The following is a 21,152-nucleotide window of genomic DNA, read 5'->3' on the forward strand; positions in this document are numbered from 1 at the left end:
CCGTGGTGGAAAAATTACACTGATAAGTTTAGTAAGGCATTATCACCACGTTGCACCGAGTTAAAATTTGATTTCAACCATATAATTCATCTCAAATCTTAGGATAAATTCCCTTCTAACGAAAAAGTGAATTTTTCTGAGCTTTTTATCGAAATACGATCCAATAAATTACTGCTTTATTTATTGATCTTACGAGAAAAAGGTAAATGAGGCAGGGATTTTAGTTATTGGGCCTAAGTGAATCTATAACTCGTCATGAAATGATATATGATGATAATTTTGAAGCTTTGAAAGAATCTGTGAAAATTATACAGATAAAATACAATATAATTAAAAAAGGTGAAAAAAACAGAACGATGTAGTTGTCAAAGGAATATCATGATGAAGGTACATACCACAAGGAAGAGTTTTAATATGGGGTTGTAATAATAATATTTGAAATGTTTTGAGCGTTTACTTTGTAAAAATCAATGAAATGAGGGACATTGTTCTTGCATTTCAGTTGTCATAGCATCTGATAAAAATTGATATGGCATTGTGTATGAGCTTTTATTTGATTAAATCACAATTTGGCAACCTTAAAACAGGTAATACCTGTTTTATGGTAGCCAAAGTATGATATAGTCACATATATATGTATGCTCTGCATGATTAGCATTCACCGGTCCATTGGGACGCGAATTATACCGTGAATGAATTATTTTGACGACCAGTGATTACTGATTGATGGTTAGAGAGAATCTTATAATGATAAACTATTCGGCTGAGCAGTAATGTGATTACTATTGGGATACCATAAGTGGAAGTCAAGAGCTTGTTGTTGACATTTTTCAATGCATTATTCTTCAAGCCGAGTTCACTAGTATATATGTATATGGTACCTTTGTGCGTAATAATAATCTAATATTTGAATGTAAATCTTTGTGATCTTTTCAATTTTAATTTATTGACTAATTTCAATGTAAAAATTCAAATCTATTAGCAAAATAAACGAAGCATATCTCATCACGACTGAATGATATTGGAACCTAACCCAAATAGTAACCATGGAAAATTGATATAATTGGTGGCTGATTAAACGGTGGGTACATACACATGACATTTAGAATGCACAAAAAATTTAATTTTGATATTTTTCGCAATGCTAAATATGTATTATTTATTTCTTTGCCATCGAGGAATATCTTTGTGTGCTCGTATCAAACAAATACGGCTCTAGTGGTAGAATTTTCAAGTCATGGGAAAAATTATTCATTGCATAAAAAAGAGATTATGCATGTTTTTAAATATAAAAACAGAACCATTAACCATGACTGTTTATATTTAATTCACAATTCCACAGATATTTACTTTAGGCTTTTTTCAACGCACCTAAAATTTAGCGCACGTTCTACCTAACTTTTTCGCTGAAACTGAAATAAGTAGACTGACTCAAAATGAATTTTGGAAATATAATTGGAAACTTTCTTCTTTTGAAAGAAGTTTCAAATATTAGCATCGGATGAGTGAAAATTGGCGAATTACGTTCATTTTATTGCTATAAACCTCAATTCTAACGCCACAATTTCAACTGGCCAAAATAAAAAATAAAGCGGGAAATTATCCAAAGAAAACATGAAATAATTATATATTGCGAGTTCTCCCGTCAATTTTCCACGCATATTCGCAATGCACGGAAAGTTCATATAATCATTGTTTGGAATAGACAAATTTTTAAAAGACATTTATCCTGCTGCATCACATCTTTGACACCCTAATTGTGGCGAGAATATTGCCTTAATAATATTTTCCTCAAAAACATAGGATTTTTTTATGTGAATACGACTGAATTTGGTGATTTCCGGCGTAACTTACCCAATTGAAATTATACCAGGCATTCAAACATTAAAAACTCAGTATATCGAGGCATATTGGTGGATGAAAAATTTTAAGTTGGCCTTTAAAAGTTTTCCCATTATTCTAATGAATGCAGGTTTGTTTTCCCAAAAGAAATATTGGAGCATCCCGCATGCCTACTGAGTGATATCTATACCAGACCCTAGAGCATGAATCAAATAATAATTAAAATGAGGACAGAGAAAGTTAAAGGATAACTTCGGAAAGTGAGCCTATGACCGCAGCGTTGCTGGGAGGGAGGAATATTTAAGAGCCCATGAAAAATCCCATGAAATTTCGTACAGTTTCAATCTATAAATTGCGGCAGGACTTCCAACCAACTTACCCCACACGAGGGGACTTGATTAGTTATTGTGCACTCTCACACGTGTCCGTGTTCCACTGGGAATCCCCCAACAAAGATAAAGTAAAAAGGGACGATTCAATGTAATTAAAAGCACCTGAGGCCCTTTTGGGCTCTGTGCGGTTATCTAAGTAAGAGGGGAAGAAAATGAAATTAGCTTTTCCCGCCACAATCCCGTAGCTTACTTAGGGATCCAGTTTTCCGAAGGTAATTAGAGTAAGTTTGACACCGAAGTAGGAAGACACCCCGTCATTGGCCCATTCTACAGAAATTATCGGACCCCTTTACAGCATGATAATTTCACCCAAATTACAGTGTAATTGTGTCCTCTGCTGGATATCCAGGTTACATTGGCTGGTAAACACATTGGCTCACATATTTGCTTCGAGGGAATCGGGTTGTTGCGATGACTAGTTTACTGAATTTTCACTCAGAAGAGCCGGATTCGAATCCCGGAGATGGCAAAATTTTTCAGAAGTATCACAATTACTACTTTGGGTTTGGTCAGTAATGAAAGTGAGGTACGCCATCCGTTGGATATATGGAGGATGAACGAGATTTTTTTTCCGAAAACATTTAGAGACAGCAACAGCTGCTACTCACATCATTAAGGGATAAAATATAGTAATAATTACTTACTTAAAATTATGTAGGTATGTATGTGTTTCTATGTACAGTCGTGCTTATTTTACCGCATAAATATACATGTTTCCATCTGCATATGTGCATGTCGACGTATACGCGTATATTAAAAGTAGTCGAGGATATATTCAAAAAGAAACGTATCACTCTTGTTGCATGACTTTGATGGAAAAGGTGGTGGCGCATTATGCATTTTTGTTGTTTATGACTAGCATTTACTAGTTAATTGCATTTTAATTATTATTCTACAGTGAAGCTCATGCATAGTGCATGATTTCGTTTGTTCGTGTGCTGTGCATGCCTGGTGTGGATACAATCCCTGCCACGCACCTTCCCGGAGACTTGCAGGTTATTATGTAGATGCAGAAATTATGATTACCTCGGTAGATGACCGTTTCATCCACGTTTCCGGGGACTGAGAGGAATGATCTCCTTTCCTTATGGAACAATACAGCTGAAATAACTATTTCGATCATAGCAGAGCGCCAACATTATCAGGAACAATATCAGATGAAATCTGATGACAACAATACTGAATTTGAAAAGTTGCTCACAATTTCTAAACAACAAAAATATCATTTACTCAGCTGGCGTCATAAAAAAATATGAAAAATTCACCATGCACGGTTTTCAGAAAAAATAAGTCAATTCTATATCACAATTTCGTTGCATTGATAATAATTATTACCAATTAACTTTCTTCAATTAATAATCGGGTGGTGATGCGAAAAAATCAAAGGTGATAGATATTTATGAACTTAATAATATGATTGGTACTAGTTAAAAAATAATGAAAGAATTAGATCAAGTCCAGCGAAAATCCAACCGGTTCATCGAAAACCGTTACGATAAAAAGACAAGTGAGACAAGTCTTTAATTATGAGTTAGGCTGGGAGCCGATTGAAATGCAAAGAGACCAAGCGAGACTTTTAGTAAGGCTCAGAACAAACGAGTTAAACAATGACACAAAAGTAATTACTATGACCCCACGTTATTTGAATAAGTTAGGCCATAAAGATAAGATACCGGAGTCAGAATCCTGCACAGATACATGCAAATAAACATTCGTTTCTTCCTCGACAATCATGAATCATAGTAATAGGAAATCAAAGTTATAATAGAAATAGTAAAGATATTTTAATTATAAGAGAGGCAAGGTTACGCTGTGTAAACACATGGTTCGTTTTTCGGGCCATGTGCATGTGTATGCTAGTGGCTAGTCATGTACTTGCATGGGTGTAAGTTAAAATGGATTTTCCCGTGAGCATATACTCGTACGTATCTCTGGGTCTCAATCAGTTAGGGGTGGATTGTCTCGATCAGTTAGGGGTGCATTGGGTTTAATCTGTTTTACGAATGGTGCCCTAACACGCCCCGCCACAGACCCTTGCGGTGGCTTGCGCGGCATTGTTTAGACGTAGATGAATATGACATGCTCAATATTAGATGTTATAAGGCCAATATTATCGAAAATCCTAATATCAGGGTATAAAATAACCAAGCCGCTACAAGAAAGCAATAAATACTTATCTACCTATTGTTAAATAATTATAATACTCATTAAACACAGTTTCATTTTTAAATGATGCACAGATGTGTGTTTCAAATGCTTTGAAGAACGCGTAGTATTTCATTGTTGATTTTATTTTTCAACTTGATGGCAAAGAATATTTAGTGTAGGAAATAGAAGGGACACGTCTAAATTTGATATTTGTTTGCGGCATTATTTATGGTGGAACATTTTAATATTTAAACAGAATGTTTTGCCTAATGGTCGTTATCCACAATCTTTAATGGCTAATTTCACTTTATTTTAAACCCCTTTTCCTCAATAATCGCATTGTTAGAGTCATAAAAAATTGACTTTTACTGGGGAAATAATTTCTTAATTAGGCCGGATACATTTCTTTTGCTGGAGCGCCAATGCTGGCAATGTGGTCTCTTTGTATTTTCGCGGATGAAGGGCTTCTAACGGTTATTTGTTTCATAGCAATAATAAAATTTCCCCATTGTCAGAATGTTGGTGCAATAAAAACTTGCTATCCTTATTTCCACGTTATTGCAAACAAGAAGCAGTCATTTGAGAAATTACCTATTCATTCCAATTCAGTTAATGATATCTTAAGAAATGTGTATGTTTTAGAACAAGATCTTTTTTAAATATTTAATGTAATACCCTGGACTCTGGAATATCTACAATTCGGTGATCACTAATGAAACTATTTTATCGGGAGTTTCATGCACCATGAACTAAAAACCCGTACTTGGTGCTCACGAATGCAGTGGTAAATGAATAAATGACCTTTTTATTCATATTTTTATGAACAAGAATTTTCATTATCCTTACACAATTTTTCATTCCCAGATTAAATTTTCACTTGGGTTTAACCAGTAGTGTGCCATGTGAAATTTTCATTCAAAGAGGGCCTTCATGGAAAAGGCACAAATATTGGTCTCTGAACTCCACAGTACCTAGTCTTGGGATCGGAATGCTGAGGAATATGAGAAATATCGAAGAAAAGCAATTCCAATAGGATTGTTAAACGCGTTAGACAGCCAATTCTGCCCTGAGGCCACCGAAACCTCACTCGGTTGACGATCAAGAAAATAAGCATTGAGCTCTTAAGAGTATATCAAGTAAATCTATGGAAATACCCTTCCGGAAGGGAAATGCAAAATTCCACTCAAGATGAACATTGTAATCATTCTCACACGGGCGCCAAAACAAATCGAAATGGCTTCAAGCAATAAAGGAACCCTTTCAAGATTCAAATGTAAACCAATTCACTGGAGTAAATTGTGAAAGGAAAAGAACCGTCATCAAAGGGACTCATTCTTCTTGACAATAACTGTTTCTTCGACTTTGATCTTGAGGAATAAAAGCTACGTCGGAATGACTAATGTGCTCCTATTGAGCACTCTTGGAAGATTCTGCAAACTTTAAAAAAGTGGATGAGGAAGAATTGGCGCGCGGGGGCAGGAAATAATAGACAGCAAAATAAAAAACATAAAAGCAGGAGGAAATGAGGATATAACAAGCAGGGACCATAAATTTGGCCCCTCTGGTTCCGGGCTGAGTGCAGAGAAGATTGTGCTTGCACAGGATGTCATGAATCATTTCGCCGTGATAGGCCGCATCCCTGAATTTGCATTTTAAGTGTGATTTATCAACCGTATATAAAAATCCAGTTTCTATCAGCAGAAAGTTTACTTGATCAAAATGTTTACGACGCTTATCTGGGCCGAGTCTCTCTTTATTTCCGAGTGCAAATTAGTCCTCAACTCATGCTTAAAGCAGACGAACTAAATTATGTCTCCCAACTTAGCATTCCTAAGTTGGAAGAATAGCAAATTTAAAATTATCAAGTCAACATTATGGTATCTCTTCAATCAAACTCTTACAATGACATTTGTTCACGTGAACCCAAGGATTCATTGCTTAATAACACGTAATGGCTACCTGAAAGAACCCAACCACTGAATTCAGTATTCTGAGTGCGAAAGCGACAATACCGTAACCAATGACGAGTCAAAATTGAAATTGGTCCAATTGCAATGCTTATCTTTCCTGTTCCCAGGATATTAAAACACTGGGAACAGTCAAATTATTCTGATGCTTCAATAATATATACGATATGGTAATACGCGCGGAAATTGGATTTTTACGATCTGAGTATTCACTCATATCATGAAAAGCATCCTCCAGTTCCCAATATAATCTAATATATTTAACACCCCCCTTGCATAACAAAATCTGTTTAGAAAATATGTGAAGCTGCACTCAGTTAAAAGAAAATTCCCCATTTCTATGCAAAGTGACGGAAATTGAGAAGATCACATTATTAAGTACCAATAAATTAAAATACTAAATTAAATTGTCAAATTTTAATTAATAATAATTCATAAATATTTCACGACCAAGATAAACCACACAACAATTATATTCTGTACTTTCAAAGTTTCGATTTTCTACAGTCATGCTTAACGAGTGTCAGTCGTTTCCATAAATAACATAAAAATTTGCATTCCAATAATTAATAAGAATTTACAGTATCACTGCTCAATACCGTTAGCAGTTTTCAATAAACTTAAGCACTGAGGCTCCAATCAATCGTGGCTACAGGTAGACGTTCTTTCATTGACAAATTCTATTCAATTTAATAAGGAATCAAGTCAAATAGCCGCCCATTTAACAAAATGGCCTGTCATTATATGACTTTCATCCAATTAAACTTGCAATAAAAATATTTCCAATGAGAAAAATAAACAATTGAATTATTAAGTAAACTTAAATTTAAAAAAAAATTACAACGCCTGGAATGCACTGAAATTAAAAATTAAATCTACAAAATATGTTGAAAAATCTTTACCTTTCCGTTTTCTACGCATAATTGATAAGCATTGCATGGAAGGACATCTGGTTCAAATCTTGAATTTTAATTTTAACAGATGAACGGAGTAAAGTTAACGCAGAATATTACGCTGTTGTCACTTCACAAAAGAAATGAATGTATTGTTATTTTACTTCCTCATGACAGTTAATAAAAATTAACCCTGTGCTTATATATAAAATACCGCTAGTTCATACTCTGATTGAAACTGTTTTTTTCAACTAAATTTACGCTTTTATATCTCATGCGGTCGAATAGTATTTCATTCCATTGGTTTGGATTAATGAAGAAGCAGTTTTCCGTCCACAGTGATGCTTACCCACCATTTAGATTCCACAGCCACCTTTTGTAAAGGCTTGGACGAAAAGGAACGGGCTAAAGTCACGCAAATGGACGCTCACACCTTCAAAACTTAAGAGCAGTAAGATTTTTTTCTATAATGATATGAGAGAAACTCCTCAAAAATCTCGTTAGTGTTTCATGGGACTCGAGAAGTACATTTTAAGAAGATAACTAGAATTCCTCAACCATGAGCAGGGAGTGAAATTGTTACGCTGTCACGTTCATCAAAATCAACTACAGAGCTGAAGATATAATCCGGTGCTATTATCTTCTCAGTCAATCACAGGCAGCTTACTCCATCTCCCGAAAGAGGGCGCGATCGAGATAATAACCCATTCTTTTCAAAATCATTCTGATAATCGTTTCACACGACTCAAGGTGCCCATTGAGGAACAACAGATTCGTGTGATTGATGATTGCTCTCCTGCAGTCCCAAATGATACCCAACGATTCCCTAATGGGTGTGACTGAAAGGAGATGCATCACAGAGCCAGAGGGCACACATTTCTCATTGCCTCACCTCCGGCGTTGAAACCCTTAATGAAGGATAACTGTCCTGGGCTAGATAACATTGAATTTAAACAGACAGCAAAAATTACCTTTTCCCTAACGCCATCGTGGGACTCATTATTTGGATTGTCTCTGCTGTGGCATTCAGTTGCACTTAGAACATTTATTTTAAAAAATAAACAAAAGTACGTCGACACATCCATTAACTGGGAAATTCTAGAGGCAATTACATTACATTCTATTTTTTACGTTACTCGGAATAGGACTTTTTCTTCTCCCAATTGATATCCTGTCAAAAGACGCTGAAGTTAACTCTCTTTCGGGTATTTGTCAGGATTCTGTGACACCTTACCATGCTGCGCTCTAGCAGGAAATGAATGGAAAAAGTACGTAAATGGAAAAATGATTAATGTTCATAAAACCTCGTATAATATTCGCTGAGGCACGATTCATGGAGAAGGCCAGTATTACAGAGGTTATTTTCACCGCATAACTGAGCGCCAGGTATTGAGAGAGAGATGGGCTGAAACCGCTTCCTGCATTGGCCGAAAAAGATACGGTAATAACTACGCTAAAAGTTAAGTGAAGGCATGTCAATGAAATTTTTCAATGTGTTAAGTTCTCATCGCGGTAAATCGTTAGATGGACCGTCCGATATGAATTAATGATGCAATACAATGAACTCAAATCAATTCAAACAGAAACTCCAGTCTGGCCTCTGCCATTGAAAACCAGTGGCTTCAACACTCTCGCGGTTGAATGAGCGGTCCCGTTATCGTGTCGTAGCTGCCGTATCGTGCCGATGTGTGTGCTCAGCTTGAACGGCGTGTGAACTCATCCAGCGAGGCAGGCGCGATGAGTGCCAATATCTGTGTCGCCCGTGGATTTACAGGAATGTCGCGATTTTGATGAACTTGTTGAAGCTTAGGATGCCCAAAGGACGTTCACACTTCGGTCAGTATTCCAACGTACAAACCGACTACGGATCTATTTTTTGGCCACTTTTCCTTTAGTCAATTTACATTTGAATAATTCAATTATTTTACCCCAAATTATATTGTCACAATTTATTTATTAACAAATACTTGTGCCCATTAACTATATTAAATATATTAACATTTTACTACATTCAAAGGAGCAATTGTTTATAAGTTGATAGTATATGTATTTGCATGCGTGTAAGCTGAAAGGGTTTTTGCGTGAATGCATACGCCACTGTTGGTTTGCATTGATGTGTTGGTTTTGCATGTGGTTTTGTTCTCTTTTATGGGTGGTGAACTAACAACCCCCCCCTTGCCCTTGCGGGGTATTATGTAGATGTAGATAAGCATTTGCATTACTTTTTTTCAATATCCACAAGTACTAAGAAATAATATCAATGAAATGTCCTTTTGTCAAAACCGTTTAGCCAGTGATATTTATGTGCCAACAAAGTTATTGAAATTGTTTTTTCATAGCTCTAGCATATAAAATGTTACGTACGCAAATAACTTAGTTATCACGATAGAACGTTTAATATTAACAGGAAAATTTCCAAATGATTGCATGAATCAACGAGAAGGATGGCATTTACCGATACAAATGATAAGTAAATAAATAGGTGTTTATACGAGTCTCCCAAATAAGTGCCACACAATGCATGTTTAGCCAACACTTTATTAAATTAGAAAGCGAATAAATTTCGCGAGAATTCACATAGTTCTAGCTACGTTTGCAAAAATCATTTTCTACCTAAGAGATCAAGGAACTTCAAAGGAATCATGGAACTTAAAAGGAAGGTTGTATATTTGTAGGTGCATGTGTATGTTAGTTGGTGGTTTGAGTGTTTGCATGTGTGTGGGGTGTATGTATTCTTGCATGAATGCATGCCATGTTTTGTTTGTGGATGGTATAAATTTATGGATTTTGCATCTTAATTACGGGTGGTGTCCAAACCCCCCCGCCCCGCCACACAACCTTGCGACGGCTTGCGGCGTATTAAGTAGATGTAGATGAAAGGCGAATAATTATCTGGATAATGGGGCGATTAGAAGGGATCACCGGAATATTGCAAAAATATGAACAGAAAATTTTAAAATGGCATTAAATGATGAAAAAATTAATGATAATATTACGTGGTCCCATCAACCTGTTAGAAACTTCGAAATATAATCACACCATCTTTATAGCAATCAAGATCTTTCAGGCGAACTGAAAACCAAACTGCAGAGGACCCAAAATTCCTGTGTGCGTTTCATATGTGATCTTAGGAAATACGATCATATTTCCGACTCATGTAATAGAATATCCTGGTTAAAGCTAGAAGGCCGCAGGAATTTACATATTCTTTCAATTTTCTACAGAATACTTTCAAACCACACACCCAAGTATCTATACAAAATCAACTAAATCCTTTCCTTATTCCTATTTACTATTCTTTCAAAACCAACACATACAGGTACATGCAAACCCATGCCCGCAGTGGCGCTTAAATTTATGCAAAAATCCTTTCAACTTACACGCATGTATATGCATATATCATCATCTAACAAATAAGTGCAGCAGATGATGCAGTAAGAAATAAAGTGGGAGCTAAAATTTCAAAAGCAAGAAGGCGAAATTCCTCTATCACATGGACATGCAAAACACAACGGTCCCCTCCCCAAGGATGGGAATGTGACCCAACGCTGCAGGTAGCGGGAGGGATCCCCCCCACAGAGAGATACGAGGGATTGAAGGGGAAACTTAAAAACAGGCAAAGCAGAGCAAGCAATACGTTACATCTACATTAGCAGTTACTGTACATCTATGTTAGCAGTTAACACGAAGCTACTGTTTGCGTACGCATTACATGGCGTAAAATTATACTCAGTTTTATGGTGAACATGAACTCTCTTTGACACGATTTTAATTTCAGAAATAAATATCTTACATATTTTATGATGACTCTTGGAGGTAAAATATAAAGCATAATTTCAGCCGTGTGAAATCAACTCTGTTTCAATACGCTGAAATCGCACAGGGTAACTCGATTAAAACTGAAACGCCTCCTCACACAGGTCAGCTTTACAACCTGAAGGCAATTAAATTGAAGTTTGAGTTTATGATAAAAGTCCAGTCCACAGGGACTACGAAATCAGTGAAAAAAGTCATTCAGGAAATAAGTTGTAATCAGGATATAATTTTAAACTCTCTCAAGTAAAAAATAACACCGTGTGCTCGTCAATTACGCGGAGAGATAAGGGACAATTACCATCGGAGTACAATTTTCTTGAGCTTCATTACCTCTTCATCCCTGTACTCATTCCCACTCAAACTTTTAACGGATCATAAACACGAAACCACCTAGTGACCGAATAATTACCGCTTCCATATCGATAAAATGGACACAAGCTTCCGCCAACATCTAAATCAGCTAAGTGTGAGACGAGGATGTAAATGGAAACGCCTGGAAGCGTAATTCATTCATGCAGATGACTGGAAGGTTAATATTTAAAATCGACCATTTAATTACACCTCATCTCTTTCTGGGAAATTAATAACCCTTTTGAGGATTCATTAATTGTTACTAAAACAAAATGAGCCTCGTCTTCTGATACGGCAAGAAAAAAAAAGGTTATCACAAAAGCATTTTTACCTTCCAAGACGCTTGGGTATTTTACACTTCCGTTCGATGCGTGATTATGATTTCATAAACTCCGATGGACGCTAAAGTGTAGGTTGGAGCCCAAGAAAGGGCCATTCCGGCATTAGGTTGTTAACAACTTCGGGAAAATTACCAAGGAGGTCAGCGAAAAACGTATAATTTAAAACTAATCTCATCGAATCACAGGATCTCCCTTATATACCCTCTATCACGTCCACTCCTCTCTCCACCTCCCTCTACCTTAGGTTGAATTCCTCGCACACTGGCGCATAATTCCGGTGGGTCGTGCAGAGTAGTTTAGATGTAATCATACATAAATATCACATGCTGGGGGCTTTCCCAAAACATTTTATGGCCCACAGATTCATCACTATCACTGTCGCACGCACGTAACTGTCATTTAAATATTAAATGGTCAAAGATATTTTTCTCTGCCAAAGGATGGAACTCAGAAAAGACGCCGGCCGAGCATACCATATGAATATCAATATACATGTCGAGGAGAATAAATGGGATGAGGAGTATGAAAAGAAGGCAAAGAATCAGAGCCGAACTTAAAATGTTTTCGCTGTAAGGATTTTTGTATTATGGTTGGGGATGGGGATTTTGTTCTTGCCCTCTTTCTGGTCTGCGAATACTCTAGGCTATCTATGATGAGGAATTACTATGAACAATATGCCTCGATGACTAGGGGAGAGAACTAGTTTTGTACGCTGATAGGAGATAACAAATCCTATTTGAAAGATGCGGAACGTTCGAATCAACGGAAATCGAAAGGTATAAACGCAATGAATGCAATAACTTTCTTATTCAATGTTCTCAAAAAAATAAATAAAAACTATAGGAACCAATGGACCACTACTGGTGTTATCTTGTCATTTATATTGATACTGAATCATTCAATTGCTCAAAAAGCGAAACGAAATCCGAAAATCTGTTCTGGGATCAAGTGCTGACAAAATACGAATGAGAAGACATCTTCCACGACTGGTGATTGATATCGCGGTGAAAATAAATAGGTCAAATTACTTAGACACTAGTAAAAATATGGTTGTTCGTCAAAAATTGCTACGACAGGAATACGAGTGCTGAGAGCCTGATTCCTCTAAAAGTTTTTGGCCGATTTAAATTCGAAGAGAAAAAGAAAGGCTTAGACTTTTTGTAATTTTCAGATCAAATGAGTTTAACAATGACCCAAAAGGCAATTTTTATGGTCCCACACTATTTGGGTAGATTATGCCATAAAGATAACAATAATAATAAATCGGCTTTATTCGGGTGAGATTAAAACTGTGGCCGTCCCAAAGATAAGGTAAGGGAGATAGACTCCAGTACAGATAGATACAAATATTCTTTCATTCCTTGGACAATCACGAATAATAATGATAAGAAATCGAATTCATAACAGTAGTAATTAAGACATTTGATTTGCAAGTGAGGACAAGATTAAACGCTGCGTAAGTAATTGGTTCGGTGCATCTGCAAATGTATGTTAGTTGCTAGTATACGTATTTGCATTCGTGTAAGTTAGAATAGGTTTTGCATCAATGCAAACGGCTCTGTGGTTATGAATTTGCATGCTTTTGTTAGTTATGCATGAAGTTTTTTCTGATTTACGGGTAGTGCCCTAACACCCCCCGCCACACGCCCTTGCGGCGGCTTGCCGTGTATTGCGGAATAACACATGTCATTCCTCACAAGAGTGTATAAAAAGCCATGTATAAATAAATACCAATGCAATGCTATACCATATCAATGTATATACAAGCACCATTGCTCAGGGACTCAATGCTTAGATAAATCTATACAATTGTATCAAACGAAAAAACCACATCACTGATGCGGTCCATGTAGTGGGAGCTACGTGCATTTTATTTCCGCTGCCTGGCCGGAGTGTGGTAGTTGCCTTTAGGTTACAAGTGATTGCGAAATAACAGTTCCCAGGAATTAATCGATTAAGACTGAGGAAAATAGATTTTAAAAATTAACTCTGCAATGAAGCGATAAAAAATATATAGTGCATCAAGGATGTTTAACTTTCAAATTATATTAAGATTTCTTCCACAGAGGTACCGCCGTGGGTTTACGTATAAAAACTGCCAATTGTTATTCTGCACATTCCTTTTACACAAATCTCTTAGTGAAACATACCTAATCAGCATTTGTGTCGATGACGTTTTCAACCAATAAAACTATAGTATCGTTCTTGTCTGTAGGAAAAAGTTTGAAATTCGATGAGGGAATTTTGTTAAGAAAAATTTGTCCCTGCCCCAAACTTAACCCAATTTTAATAGATGTTCTTATCGCTTCCCACTCGTTGAGTTTCAAAACGCGTGAGGTCGTTCACTTTCCGCATTTGAAACATAGAGAAGAGGGGGTCAGAATGAAGCTATACATGTTACTCATCTTACCACGTCAGTAATTTGCATCCCAACACCTCAATGGCGGTGCTTTTGACGCATGCACTGTTTGTTTTTGTAGCTCAGCTACGCCATTGATTTGATACTGATCAAGACAGGTTTTCTTCTGCTCCTAGATAGAGTGCCCTTCTATAGAATATCGGGCTATTTTGGGCTCTACTCCCAACAGCCATGCTACCCATTCCGTGTTTTCCAACGCATGCCGGAAGTTATGTTTTGACGGGATTCTACCCACGCGTCTTTCAGAGCTGTTTCCGCCATTGGACTGTTCCAAGCAAAGATTTCCCGAGACATTTCCCAAAAATGAAATTTGGCTTCTAGCCTCACTCTCATCACACACATTCCATCCTTCTCAAGCGGGCAATGTAGCCTAGAGCTTCCGTCCTAATTTATGGAGTCATATCATATGAAATAAGTCGTACCTACCAAGTAAGTCATTATATTTGGGAAAAGATTTTTTGGGCATCGACATAAATACCCCAGGATCCACCAGAAAGGTGTGTGGCAGGGGGTGCAAGCGCCAAGAGGGAAGGGTAAGTGATGGAGGAAGGGAGGACATGGGAGATGAAGGGAAAAGGGAAAAATACCTAGCAAAAATCTATCAATAAGGGATAGGAAATGACGGCAAGACGAATTAAGTTTTCGTACAAGTAGCATATTTATAATTATGCTTCGATGAATAATGAACCGTGTTTTGATACGGTACAGCTTCGTTCTCTACGCAATATCTTTAAGGAGATTATTCCAGTTTTGTTTGAGAGAGTGGCCAATCTCTTCATCCCATTGGATACCTACGAGTTATTGGCGGTACGCTCACATATCTTCCATTCGTTGGTAGGTAGGATGTTTCGATCATCTTTACGCCATATCCGTTTGTGGAGTTCTAAGCCACTTAGTATAAAGTGCGGAACCATATGAGCTTCTTTGAGCGACCTGCGGAGGGGTTTTCGGGTTTCCTCTCCACCAAGGGCGAATACCAGGCCAATGCTAGCCCGAATAAAAACGTTCCAGCATTTTTTCAAATTTCTTTCTGCAACCGCTGAACAAAGATTCAAACAGCGACCGTCATAGACCCTGAAGACGCATATTGCCTCTAACAGGGCTTCCTTGTAAATTGTGTTGTAATATTTTATAAAACTGTTACTGTTATATTTGTTACTGTTAAAACTATGCTCAACGGCTGGGAAAAATAAACACCTTTTTGAATTTGAATTTGAGTTGGAGATTCTCTGGCAGGAGCTCTAGATTGTGTAGAGACATATCGTCAGCATTATTATTATTAAGATGGTCTACCGTTTGAGGTAGGTTTGGGATGGACACCCTCTCTACCTCAATAAATCTGTTTGCCTCTCTTAACAAAACAACCTGACACCCGGCACGAAAATAAACTCATTCCATTCCGCATACTTCCTTCCTCCCTACTTCAGGTCTTCCGTTCCTTCCGGTCAGCATTCCTATACGTTCCTTTCCAACCCCTTCCTCGCTTTCCCAACGTTCTCCCCTCTATCACAGATTTCAACATCCCATCCCCAATCAAAATGCTCTGCATCCACATTTCGCGTCTCATTAGGACCTCTGCCAACAATCCTCTCTCCTCCCCTGTCACCAAGGCGAGCACTTCTCATCCCAAAGCTTTCACACTGAACGTTCGCACATGTAACCCCTATCCATCGAGCGGCGCAGAGTTTTTTTAGTCAAGAGGTAAGAATCCAATGTAGTGTGTGCAGCCTTAGTGGACAGTTTTTTTAAGCTCCAAATGGCCAAGTTGTATCTTAGACCACACCAAAGTATTTGCGCCTTATGGTAAGACCGCTCAATTAAAAAAACTGGAAAACCATTTTCTTTAGTGCATATAAAATGCATTCTACTCTAATAAAATCACATGACATTTCAAGATTGAGCCATAACGGGGATGAATAAATTGAGCAAGAATCTTTCGCGTGAATTAAATTACATCCCTTATGTTATTGAATTAGTGGGTGGCGGTAGTCCATGGGGCAGAGCGTTGGACTACTGACCGGACGGTTCAATTCCCGGGCAATCCGGGCACCTGCAGCTCCACCCAAGCTATGTGCTTTTTCAGGTACCAGATCTTCCTGGGAAACCATAAAAACCAAACTGCCCGCCCCCTACCCCAATGTGTGAAATACACGCCGTCGGGCTTAGCACTGAGTGAACTCTATTATCACCCACCAAAAAACCCCATCACCTACCAAACTGACCTTCGGGTGGATTACTGTGTTTATGGTTTTATTGTTTACGTTACTGAATTATTAGCGTCAAGAATATTTCTGTCCTTCGAGAGAGCATGCTTTCTGGGAGAAATACGAGTACAGGTCTTTTACAGGCATTAAATTGGTTATTCAGGAGCGGGTCATGATAACATTAATTTCAAATCGCGATGCGTGTAAAGCCGTCTATTTTATTCGATCAGAAGATCTTTGGTGAAAATGAAATGGTTCCTCGTTTTTTGCATTGAGTTGAAATACCATCACCAATTTTGGTATTTATGAGTATGTTAGTTGAACAAATGATGAAAGAAATATTGATTTTAATGAATAATTAAGTAGAAAATGTTTCAAAAGGTTTGAGGAAAAGGCGTTCCCCTTTGGCGCATTGCAACTCGAGTTCCTTTGGGTTTTCGTCTTTCTCGAGGTCCCCCCGCTCCCCAGAAGACAGCTGTGAGTGCGGGTAAGTCTCTCTTCCTCTGACCACCGCACGTATTTCTTAAATATGCCCTGCAAGTACTCCCAGTCGGCATTAACTATTTCTAGCCCTCCCTCCCTCGTGTCATCCGCTGACCCGCTCGTACTGCCAGGCAAGCAGCCTGCTCTTTATTTATCCGTTTTTTTAGTTCAGATAACGTCAGTTCAGTAAGGTCTCGTGTTATCTGTCACATGTGCTTCTCGATGCGCTTGTGAGTGCATGTTTTGAAGTCTCTTCCGCTAGGATGATTCGTTTTAGCTCACAAATATTGCCTGAATAAATGTTTTCTTCCCTCAACCAAGTGAAGATCTTGAAGGTCTTCACGATAGAAAGAGAGAGTATTCTTTCAGTCCTTCCTCGTTGAATAACTTCCTCGGTGATTACCTTGAAAGCAGTATTTCCACGAGGCCGCCATATTTATCCATTTAGATTCATAGAATTAATTATATGCCCGTGTGCGTTATCAAGGAGCCCCCTGCAAGTTAAAATTATGTTCATTTACCTGTGCAGCTTTCAGGGTCAAAAGCCTTTGTTTTTGCTCATGCGCCTATTTCCACTCAAACTTCACACTTGTTGTGAAAGGAGGTGGGGATGGTTTTCGCCACTTTTGGAAGTTAATTCAAATGGGACGATAAGGGGATATAATTGATGCGGGTTCACCCCGCGGGGCCCACCTGATGAAATGAGAAAGATATTTCACATAATAGCTAACCGCGTCGGTCGCCGGGAAGCTCTGAATTGCCTGATTCCCGTTTCAGCACGGGCGATAGATTAGACTCCCTTGGTTTGATTTACTGTCCACCGTCAGATAGTTCTAGTTGAAGCCTTATGCTAAATGGCATTCTGTGTGAAAGGGAAAATTATGGAAATAAATTTCACCGAAAAATAGTTCGCTTTCTATACTGTCCGCTTCTCAGGTGGGTATTTATAGAAAAAATTCCCACTCTCTCGCTAGGCTTGCCAGGGTGCGATCTGAATCGTGTCTAAGGGTATTGGTTATCCTTAATTAATTCCTAACTAGAATTACTGTTCCGACTTGATCGGATCGGATGATATATATATATATATATATATATATATATATATATATATATATATATATATATATATACATACATATAAACCCAAGCTATATGATTTTTCGGGTACCAGATCTTCCTGGGAAACCATAACCACACAGGGAAAGGAACTGGCCCCCTTACCCTGATGTGTGAATTTCACACGCCGTCGGGTACTGGGTGAACTCTACCATCACTTACCAAACCGACCTTAGAGTTGATTACTGTGTTTATGTTATACATATATATACATATATATATATATATATATATATATATATATATATATATATGCATACATAATTTGTATATATGATGGAGGAAAATATCAATCAATATTCACCTTACAACTTAGTTACTTGTTATGCGTAAATAGGAATAAAAATGTAGCGCAATACGACATGCCTCCGCCATAACAAGACAGGCTATATAGAATTATGAACTAAGAAGGGGAAATTCAACTATTACATGGATATGCAACACATGATCTCCGCCCAATTCTTATTCTAAGGTAGTTTTTTGTGACGGAAATGTTTGCGTAGAGAATCCTCACTTCCTTCTTAAAAAGAAGTAAAAATGAGAATTGCTGAGTAAATTACAATTGTGTCTGGCATCATTAATTTTCTGTCCATGCTGGTGGCTTCCGTCCTGTGAGTTAATTGTTATTTGGTATTCTTCAGGTTAAGGAAGGTTTTGGATAGATACTGACCACACAATGTTACAGCGATTTTTTCTCGCCTCTCCTAGCAAAACTCAACTCGGCATCTAATACCAAAATAATTTCTATTCAATTCCGCGTAGTTCTTTCCTTCCGTCATTCCGTCCAACATCCCTGCGCATCCTATTCCTATTTCTTCCCCGTTTGGTCAGCATTTTCCCCTCTATCACAGCCTTCAAATTCCTACTGCAAAAATATGTAATTCTCCCGGATATTCCCATATCGTCTTCCACCGTACCAAACCCTTCCTCGTCTCTTCTCCATTATATCCATATCACTGTTTTAATCCTTCTCCACATGCATACTTCAAAAACATCCAACCTACGCCTATCGTCTTGCTTCAATCAACATATTTCCGCGCCATACATAACTATGCTCCATATCAAAGTTTTGACAAGCGATTTCTTAACAACCTTACTCAACGGAACTGTGATCAATTCTCTCTTCATTTTAAAAACTTCTTTGCATATCGCAATTTTTCTTTTTATGCCCCTACTACTTCCATCGTTTTTGCCCAAAACACCTCCACGATAGGTAAGCTGTGCCACCTACTTTAGTTTATGACTCCTATTCTAATATTTAATTCAGCATTTCTCTTTCCCAAAAACCGTATAAACTTTGTTTGTTTTATATTTATTCTGATCCCGCATGTAACGCACTCCATTTCCAATATGCTCAACAATACTTGCAACCACTTGGCTGACTGGAAAATTAAAGGTTGGTCATCAGTAAAACTAACTGTTCATATGTTTTCCCCAGCGACTTCCATTTCCAATTCCAGTTCTTCCCATGCCCCTTAAACTATTTCCTCCACATTTACAGTGGTGCATCTGGGGTGATAACGGACACCCCTGCCTTACTCCCTAACCACACTACCAAAATGACCTTATTACTATTCTATCAGGCTAAATATTTAACTATTGTTCTTTGTATGTGTACGTATGTATTGTACTATATGTTTCGTTCAACTGATGTTAAATTATGTCTTGTTTCACTAGTTTAGAACCAGTTTCACTCCATAGGTTCCAAAACCTAATGTAACCTGTATTCTGCTCCAAGGGACTTTGCTCCCAGAGCAATAAAAATTGTTTATATATATAACCCTGCCCATTCGGACTCTCCATCCGCCGCTCGCACCTGAGCAGTCTGAAATCTGCAGGTTGCGGTGAAATCTCAGCCTACAACCTATTTTCTGCAAAAAATTCATTAATTCTATCCCATTCACGCAATCTCAAGGCTTTCCTGAAATCTACGAGACAGATATATTCATCCCCGTAAAAGAAAAATTTTGTTCTTCCACATATATTTTATTATGCCCGACCTAGGTTCATCATCAGGTTCGACTTCGACTTAATAAGTCGAAACCTAGGTCGGGAATTATAAAATATATGTGGAAGAACAAATTATTTTCTTTTTCGATATGAATCGCTTCCACAAAAAGACACCTCTAACCATTCTTTCTAGTGTTTGTAATATATATTCCTTTCCATTAGTGATCTCAATGCTGCAATGGCATCAGGCGTGCCTCTCTTCCCTTCCAGAACCCGAACTAATCATTCCGTAAGCATTCATTTACCCTGCTCTCCATCTTCTTATTTATTACCCTTAGAACCAACTTAGCTGTGTGTGAAATGAAACGCGTTTGTTCTGAAGCCCTTATATATTTCCTAATAGTTCTGCGGGAACATTGTCAACCTCCACGGTCTTATTTGATTTCAATTGCCTTAATGCCCTTCCTAGTACATCGCCATCGAGTAAGGCTGGAACTTAGCTCTCCTCTTCTACGTCACATTCTCTTTCTATGTCTAACCTTGCCGGCGTAAATTCTTTACCAAACAATTCCTCAATATATTCCTTCTATCTATCTTAAATGACCCCAGGTTCAATGAATAACTTTTCTGGCTTTAACGTGATTGTTTACTAGGATTTTCCCTTTGCACATTTTGACAGGGCTTTCGCCATTTCGTACAAAAAACCCATTTCACCATTTCTTTGCATGCTTTCGATGTCATCACATAGCGGATGTCACCTCTACTACACCTTTTCTACTCTATTTAATTACCACATCAGTTTAATTTTTAACTTTATATACTTCCTTCTTCACATTCCTATGTTCAAATTCTTCTAGTTTCTTCTCTTGTATATCTTCCAATTATCTCGTCCGTAATTCAATGTATACTTATTCTTTTCCATTTTGTAGTTGTAATTGTTTCATGTGCCACTTTCGCTATCCCATCTCCACATTTTCCTTATTTTGTCTTCTCTAATATTACCTTCCCTTCCTGACTAATGTCTGTCTGCTGATACTTCTCTACTATCTGCTGATACTCCTTGTCATTGCGGTTAATGCTTCCAAATTGTATTTCCTAAACCGTGCCCCTGTTTCATCTTTTTGAATCGGACGCTATGCTTCATTATAACTAAATAACGATCTGAATGACAAATGTTGTGAAGGTAAAAAATAAAGTTTTCAGCGCAAAGGCGGGTAAACTGAACGGGAG

Source organism: Hetaerina americana, unplaced genomic scaffold, assembly GCF_022747635.1.
Source record: "Hetaerina americana unplaced genomic scaffold, ioHetAmer1.1.p SCAF_13, whole genome shotgun sequence".
NCBI lineage: Eukaryota > Metazoa > Arthropoda > Insecta > Odonata > Calopterygidae > Hetaerina > Hetaerina americana.